We start from the raw sequence: 9,161 nt of genomic DNA, 5'->3' as shown, positions 1-9,161 counted from the left end.
TTATGTCCAGAAAAACTGCAATATACACAAGTTCATTTTAAGCCATGTTGTGCTTTTGGGGCTTTAGGGGATTTTCTTGTCTTTATGTGTATATCTGAATGACATTAGCAGGATCAGGCAAACCTATATGCTGTTTTACTATTTGTTAGAAATAAAGTAGCATAATTGATCGGATTCTAAGAAGGCTCTCAAGTCTCTGCTTTATCTACAGCATATAGTTCTCCACCAGAGCATGGAATGGCAGCTTTCTACCACTATGGTAAAAAAAAAATTACAAAAATCTAAAAGGAAATTACATCTTAGGAACTCTGATGTAATTCAGATATGACATAACGCATACAATTATTCTATGGCTTCTTGATATTCTGGAGTTTTGAAAATCTGCTTACAGGCTTGAAAACTGCAGAGATTTTATTACCTGATGATTTCATCTTCCCTTGAATTTGTTTGTTGCTATAATGAAAAAACGTTAGGTAGCTATTTTTTTTTTAGTAGGTGAAGATAAAATTTCAGATTAGTATTATAAGAAGTTGCAAGGCTTTTGCCATATCCTCTGGAAGGCATTAAGGCCTCTTGTATCCTAAAATACCTTTGACTGTACAAGAAGGTCACTCATAGTGAACATGCAGAAATTGCCTTCCAGCTCAGACTTATGGTTACAAAAGCTTTTAAAATAACCTCGTTTTCTATTAACTGATATTGGCCTGGTTATTTTAGCAGTCCATAAGAATAACCATGTAAGTCTGTGTTTAACTGAAGATGGCATAATATCATCTAAACTGTACAGGAGCTGATCCTTGGAATATTAAGCTACCTCAGATTTCAACAGTCCATCTCTGTGGTTTGTCACAACTCAAAGTTGATGTTTGCCACATCTTTTGTAGTTCATTAAGCTAGTAATGTAATTGATTTAAGCTAGTCAGCCTTTTTCCAGTTTTCAAATATTGTGGGGGGGTTTTGTATATGTCTTTAAAACTATGGATCAGTTCCACTTGCTGCATATTTATTGTATTTAAGAACTTCAAAGCTAGCTGCACAAACAGAAAATTGCTAAGATAAACTGGGGGAAACAACTGCTACTCCTTCCTTTATGGATGGCCTACAAGTAGCTCTGATATTGTACACAACGTTTTTCAGCTGTCTGAAAATACAGAGAACTGAGTATATTTTTGACTTTTAATGAGATTATTTCTCTCTCTGTGTAAAAATAGCACATCTTTATTACCGTTGAACACGGTCCAAGCTAAGTAGCAATGTCTAAATTTTAAATTCAGTCTTCTGCAGTCTTTTCAGTTTCATTTGCCCCCCTTTAAAGAAGAGGTAATAAAATTCATCTACCAGTGTCCTCAAGGTGTTGAGAAAGTTAAATATATTTAGGTTTTGGAGCTAATGAAGTGTTATAAGAAATGAAATGTTAGCTACGTCTCAAACAACCAGCAGGTGAATATTTAGGCTTTTTATTATTAGAGATTCACTGCTACTACCGTTATAGTATAGCTTTGATATTATTGTTAATAAAATATCAGGAAAACTAACCTTGGAAATTGAATAATGCATTACAATTTTCACAAGCAGAGTTGTAGCATGAGGTAACATTTCACATAGGGTAAGACAAAAATGCTGCAAAGCTTCAGAAAAATGATAGGACCGCGGTTAAGAATAAGCACAAGAGTTGAGATATCCACGTTTCGTTTTTGCACTTGCTATCAACTGTTTCTGTAACCTTGGAATTCCTCTCAGCCAGTTATTCAGTGCATTATAAGTCAGTTACTTTTGTATGTCTCACTGGACACCAACCTATGTTTTTACTCAGACCTCTAAGCCAGTTTGACCCGTACCCCATATTTTAACGTGATTGTATAATAGTCTGATGTCCAAGAAGCATCCTATCCCTTTACCATATGATGTATCTGTATTTTTAGTCTCTCTCTTTATAAACTAGCTAATGTCCTTCTTCACAGGTATGACAACACAACGATTGTGGCTTTTGCAATCGTATTTTCTTTAATGGCTATATGTTTAACCTTAATGTAGTTTCCATTTTCTTAGAACTACTGATGGACTCATGAGGTAGGCACTGCAAGCTATTTTGTACTCACATATGACTTTTAGAAACAAATGACATAAAGCTAATATAATAGGGTGATTAGGGTAATATACTGTTTACTGATTACTTCTGCAATATACTGATTTTTTTTCTTCCCCTTACCAATTCTAAGTTGTCAGTGAATTTTCTGCCTTATGTATCGCATATTGAACTCAGTTGCAAATGCAAAATCCTCTAAATGCAAGAAGTTATTCCAATTAACTGAAATAATCTTTCTGAGAATAAAAAAACTGATAAACCAATAGTAACGTGCTCTAAAAGCACCTCTCATATAGAGGTGATGAGTGAGTCAGAAACATTGAACTTGACCTCACTCTTAATGGGAGTCCACAAAGATGGCAATTCAAAATACAACCCTGGGATGACTTGAGGTTTCTGGAAGATGAGGAAGGTCTATCTTACTGCCTTTTTGGCAAAGCACAAAACATGGTGCTTCCCTGGACTAACCCGCTCCATGTCTTGCCTTGAGTCAGCTCTCAAACTTCCTTATCCCAACACTAGTGTCTCTCGCTTGTGTTTAAAGGTTTTCAAGTTCGTTTTGAATACAAATGCAGCTCCAAAGCATGCAGTAAGTTCCTTTTTATTTCTTTACTAATGTTCTCATTTAGGGGACCTCGCTACTTTGGTATGACTTCCTGTCAGCTTTGAGAAGGCTAATAGAGCATTCCTAAACTTAAAAAAAAAAAACAAAAACCAAACTTGAAAATAAATCCCTCTGAGGAACTTCCCTGCAAAGACATATTCATCTTCTGTGCAGTTCATTGAATTGTAATGAATCACACATCATTAAGGTTTTATCTACACAGAATTGGCTTGCTTGCATTCTATAGAAACTACATATGACACATCTAAAGATGCTATTCATCTTAAAGGTCATTGTCTCAGATACATCCTTCCCTCTTTCATTTTACTTGTTCCTTGAGCAAATTTGGCATAGAAAGTAAAGAAACATAATAGACATCACAGAACTACTTTTAGGGGAAAAAAATTCCAAAGTGCAATCACAGTTAAAATTGTATATAGTTCAATATCATTTCACACTATTATTTAGGTCTAGTTAAGCATATTATCTTTCTTCTGCTTTCTCTTTTCCTCATTGTTTTTCACCCAACCAAAGAAACCAACTCTTGATAGTTGGATCACTCCCCAGAACTCTGATGCTATCAAAGAGACTAAACTGGAGGTTTACTGTATATACAAACAATACTTTAATAGCGAACTCATAATGAAGATACCCCATCTGTCCATGAATAATTTCTTGTGAAGTTACTAGGTTAAATTAGAAGCTGAGAAGTATCAAGTCTTTGAAGTTTTACTACATACATCCCATTTTACATACAGTTTCATTAGTTTTCAGTCTATTTTCGAAATAACAAATTGAGAAACAACCTCAAATGCAAAATGCTAAAAGCCACCTGGGGAGTACCAGGTGGTACTGGATGTACCAGTAGCCTTAGCTTTTTTACATAATTGAAGGATGGCATAAGTATTCTGCCTACAATTTTGAATTAGATTGCCATTTAAGAAATCTCATTCAAATAGTTTGCTTACGTTACAACCTCTGCTGAAATTAGTCACATCACACCATTCTATATGCAGATAGTTACGGTTCTCTCTATCTATTTCACATCCTCCTACTAAGAAAATATAATACTTCCTTCAAGGATAGCTTTATACTAAGGATATCTCTTAAGAGCAACAAAGGTTTAATTCCATTATTGAGGGCAGCAGTGTAATGGAGATTGGGACTTCATCATTAGGAAAAGAAATACCATCAAGTGAAAACAACATGTTCATTTCATATTTCTACAGCCTCTCGCTTTCTAAAATTTAATTAAAATTGCAATTAAAGAAGTGTCACTTCAATTTTGAATAGGAAAGCCTACAGTTTTTCTTATATAATTAAATGCTAACATTAAACCAACATCAATCTTGTTTAATAACTACAAAATATTGTTGCTGATCACATCAACAGGCATTTTTTCTTTCAATAATTATTTTTTCCCAAAGGCTATAATTAGGTTATTATTTAATCTTATGAGACAAAACAGCAGAGAGGCTGTGGAAATTACGATCTTCTCCTGGTAAAGTTAATCAAGTTTCTGACCTTTCAGGGACACAGTGGTAATATTGACCTTTCCTTACAAAAAAGTTGGAAAGACAGTGTATCACATAAAGCCTCCATTCAAGAAAACTCAACTTTGTATGCACAAAGAAAAAAAAAAAACTATGAAAGACCAAAACCTTGACTAAATCTTTTTGCTTTATGCACACTGGTATGGAATTCAAATTGCATACTTGGTTTAGCTACTGCAATAAAAATCTCGTCACTTGTTTATGAATGTTTAGAATCCTGGAGGCCTTCACAGTTCATGCATACAGAACCAAATTAAAAGGAAATAAATTTTAAAATAAAGGAAATTCTAGTTTAAATTAATGCACTGAAACCCTTTGTTGCCATTTCCACAGTGCACCAAGGGTCTAAATGAGCATGGAGAAAATGTAATGAAAACTGATTAGGATATTTTAGTGGCTATGACAAGGCTACTTTCTCTTCATATCTGTCATTGAATCTCACTTCTCCCGTGCCTACAAGGAATTGTCCATTTTAAGAGAAGCATCAGTAAAACTGGTTTGTATTTCTTTCACAAAAGGGAGGTATAGGACATGCATATTACAGTTCAGGCTGTATTTCAGGCAGAGTAGGTTTTCACCCAAGTCCATCTCCTGTAGAAGACTGTAAATGGGATAATAAAGTATATGGATTCCAAAGTATATATTGTTATTTTTATCTTCCCCTACATTCTTGCTAAATTTCGTAGGTCTGTGGTCAAGTGGTAAAGGACAGATTAGATGGGCGAGAAGTTCTTCTTGCCGTTCCAAAGATGAGGACCTTGCCCACCAAAGATGATCACTCATAAAGTCTCAGTCTACAATCTTTTTGTCTTTGATCAGTGCATAGATTATTATTTGTTCCCAAGCAATATTATTCAAACTATTTACAAATAGTTATCAACAACTGAACTAAAAGAGAACACATAAAGAATACAAGCTGCCTTTTTCCCCCTCCTCCCAGATCACAAAGCTAACCGAAGTCTGCACCTATGCAGTTTCACATAGATCAGGCTCAGAAACGAGAAAAACCCAGTTTGCACCCTGATCCCTTGTTCTGTGTGTTATTTCTACCCCAGCACAGCTGAGCGTGGCTTGTTTTCTCAACACTGTTTACCTGAAATCCCCACAGAAGCTAACTTAAATATAATGGCAAATTTAGGTCAAGAACACTATGCTGCCTTTTAGTGAACATAGGTACACAGGTGGCCCCACACCAGGGTTTAGCGCAGGCTCAGACTTTCTTCCCTCCTACACTCTGGAGCTTTGCCTTTCCTAACGTGAGGCCCATGCACATGATTCATAGTTAAGATGGTTTAATGTCAGGTACTGTGATCGCGCTAGGAGAGATATACCTTTTCTAACCATCTTATTTCATAATTATGTATTTCAAGGGGGTTATGACTTTCTTCAAAACATCCAGCACTGGTCACTATGGTATAGTGCTAAATGAACCATTCACTTGAGCATATAATTTCTATAGCATGGGACATCTATAGCACTTTCTTTGGTTTTCTTATACTGTTATTGTTTTCTCCCCTGGGCATTAGAATGCCAGAGGCAGGAAGAAAAACCATTACACATATTTTCAAATATTAATAGATCAATAAATGCCCCAAACCGTGTTTATTTTCACATACTGAACTTTGCATTATATATGGAGTATAAAGGTAGGACTTACTGGGTCTGCATCATACAGTCTAATCTCTTTTCCTAGCAGGGCAAAGTCCACTTCTTTTGTTATCAGCTATACAACAATATTAAGGTATTCTGAAAACAACATGTACATCTGCTAAATTATAACTTAATTTAAATGTATATGTTGATCCCTATTTTTCTAAATTTTGTATTTTCTTCCTCCAGCATCCAAGGCCACTATTTAATATGGACATGAAAGCTCTCTTTTTTAAGAATTCTCTGAATAGTTATATAATATAGTTAAAAGTGAAAGTAAATGAGGAACAGGAATTGTTTTAAACCAAAATCAAGAACAGAGCAAAATTTCCACTTTGTCTTTTTTTGCTGAAATAATTTTGGTGAAGAGTAGGATTGCTCTCCAGAAAGGTGAAATTCAATGGAGAACTAAGCTCCGAGGACAAGTGCACAGCTCTGTTGTCAAACTCTTTCACAGAAAAAAAAAAAAAAGGCAACAAAAAAACCACAAAAAGAAACCAAAACAAAAAACAAAAACAAAACCCAAGACCTGAAAAGATACAATCTAGTGACAATTCTACATCTATCACAATTGTTCTTGCACTTTTCTTTCTTACACATTGTCTTCTAATTATTTTCATTTTCTTCCCTGTATATTGCCTACCCAGGCAGAGGGCCCTTTTTTGACAATCAAGTTGCAGGACACCCATGTCTCTTTTCCTCTGAGCCTGTTAGTGCAAGCGTAATTAGCTGATGTCTATATGTAATGCTGAACATGATAGCTTGTGTCTTCATCCTAATGCTATGGGACTGATTCTTTCTCAGTTAAAGTATGTATTTTAGGCAAGGATTTCCAGTGAGCCTGGCGACCCACAGTGGCCAAATCTGTTGAGCTTCTTCTCATATCTCAGAACTGGTTTTCTTTGTGTCTCTCTTTTCTTTGTGTGTGTGTGCATGTGTCTGTGTGTCTTTTTTTTTCTTCTGCTCAGGACTTTGTAGTAAAAACTGAAAGATGAAACTGTAGTTTCGCTGTTAAAGTTGACTCTGCTGGAGAATGGAGTAATATTGCCCTAATCAAGTCTACTTATTCCTGCTGTCTCAACCTCCTCTTTTTAGCTAGTGTGCCTCATAGTAATCATCTCAGATAACTAACCCAGGCTGAATTTAACTTCACAAAAGTAAAAGCTTAAAGTGATTGTAAAACTCCAGCATTAACTGTGTGGTTTAAATTCTATTTAAGTAACCTTTGTACTAGATTCTTTATCATATTGCATTGAAAGGACTTCCTCTTTCATTTATGTCATCAATTACAGTATCTTATTCAGTTTATTCCATATTTTAATATAGGCAGTCATATATTTTCAGAGAATATACACTCACTTTTCTGTAACATTTCTGAATGACTCATGTTTGGTGCTTTCTTTACCTTTCATGTTTTCTGGTTATATTTTACTCCTATCAGCAACATTTACTTTCACACTCTGCAGTGTTCAGAAAGGTTCAAGCACAGCTCAGCTCATCATCTCCACTCACCAGGTGAGGCTGGTCTGGACCATGAGGGCCTATGAGTACATGCAGGGACCTACAGCTGGATCTCCTTGGACAAGAGCTTGTGTCAAGTAAAAACATCTGATTGTTCCCAAAGACTTTATATTGTCTAATACCTGCCAGCATGGTACATGAACAAAAGCCTTAAATCATAAGACTATCCACTAAAGAGCGTCAAAGATTAAGAAATCCCATGTACATCATTTATCCCATGTACATAATTTCTCCTTACTTGAATAATTTATCATTATTCAAGTAAGGAGAAATGGTGAATTAGTAGCAAAATATCACAAATAACAGGTTTTCATAGTCCAACACAGGAAGTGAAATTAAAATAAGGTGTGGGAGCTACTTTTGGTTAAAACTGTGGTTTTGCTATATGAATAGTTGAATTTAAAGACCTTCAAATATTGATCACCAGACAACCTAAATATGCATGCTCTTTACTACTGCCGAAGAGTAAAAAAGCTGGAAGAATCAACTGTCATTTGAGTGCTATTGCCACTTCATTTTCTGTCACGATGTATGATGTATTATCATGTGTTTAAAATTCATATGTCTCCCAGTAGCAGCACATGTGTAGTAACTGTTTCAGTAATAATGTAGTTTACCTAATTGCCTCTACAATAAATTCTTATACAGAGCACTCTATAATTTTGGAGACCCTTATACTATGTAGTACTTCATATTTTTGCAAAGGCTTATTTTTTTACATGTTTCACTCATGGTTACAGAGAAGAAGAATATAATTTTTTTTTCTCTAAGTCTTGGAATTATTTCAACTACTTATTAAAAAATCAGAATAGTTTCTCTTCTCCTTTTGAACATGTTTCGGACAACTGTATTTTCAAACTAACCACTGTCTTCTTTCAAATATGCATAGAAAATTTATCCAGATAGCATGTATTAACTGAAGCAGGAGGATATATAATTTTTTGACAAAACAAACTAACAAAACCAAAAAAAAACCTGGTTTGATTATGATAAAGAACATGAATACAGATAAGTTCTTGTCATATCTTCTAAAACTGTGTGTTGTAGTAGCTTCTTGTAAGCTTTACAACACTCAATGAATAGCATATTCTGATAACGAGTCTATTTATTATTATCCATTTCACATAAAAAGGTTACAGTTTTTCTTTTACCTTTATTCAAACTATTGTCTTTTTTCATAACTCACATCTGCACATCACTAATTGATTTAGTCTGAAGTAATCTAAGCAAACACATATATTGGAAAAGATCCAGAGCTGATGAATCCAGCTATACTATGGTTAGGGGAACAATATGGACTCACACCAAGAAGTTTGTCTATACAATACTGTAAATATACAATATTGCAACTTTGCTAATTTTCTTTTTTTTTTTCCTTATATATCCCAAAATTTTGGGGTAGGAAGATAACATTTAAAACTTTCTATACATGAAAGTGTATGTTCTTTTCAGATTACCTTTTTTACCAGGAATGATTTGGGAAAATGTAGAGATGTTGGGCCATCAGAAACAGCAAATAGGTTAATGATTCACATACCTTTTTGTGTTAGCTATGCAGTATGCTTTCAGTGTGATCAAGCAAACTATAATGAGTCAAAAGGAACTTTCCTTTTGAATTTAATAATTACAGCTGGCTTCTGCTCATACGTTTGATTAAAGACACTTTATATCTTTCATTGTTATTTTAACATTTATACGATGCTTTACATCTTCAAAGCACTCTGCTGAGATTATCTTATTAGTTCTT

The sequence above is a fragment of the Caloenas nicobarica genome, chromosome 4, assembly GCF_036013445.1.
Source record: "Caloenas nicobarica isolate bCalNic1 chromosome 4, bCalNic1.hap1, whole genome shotgun sequence".
In the NCBI taxonomy this organism is placed as follows: domain Eukaryota; kingdom Metazoa; phylum Chordata; class Aves; order Columbiformes; family Columbidae; genus Caloenas; species Caloenas nicobarica.
This window is presented reverse-complemented; position numbering follows the sequence as displayed.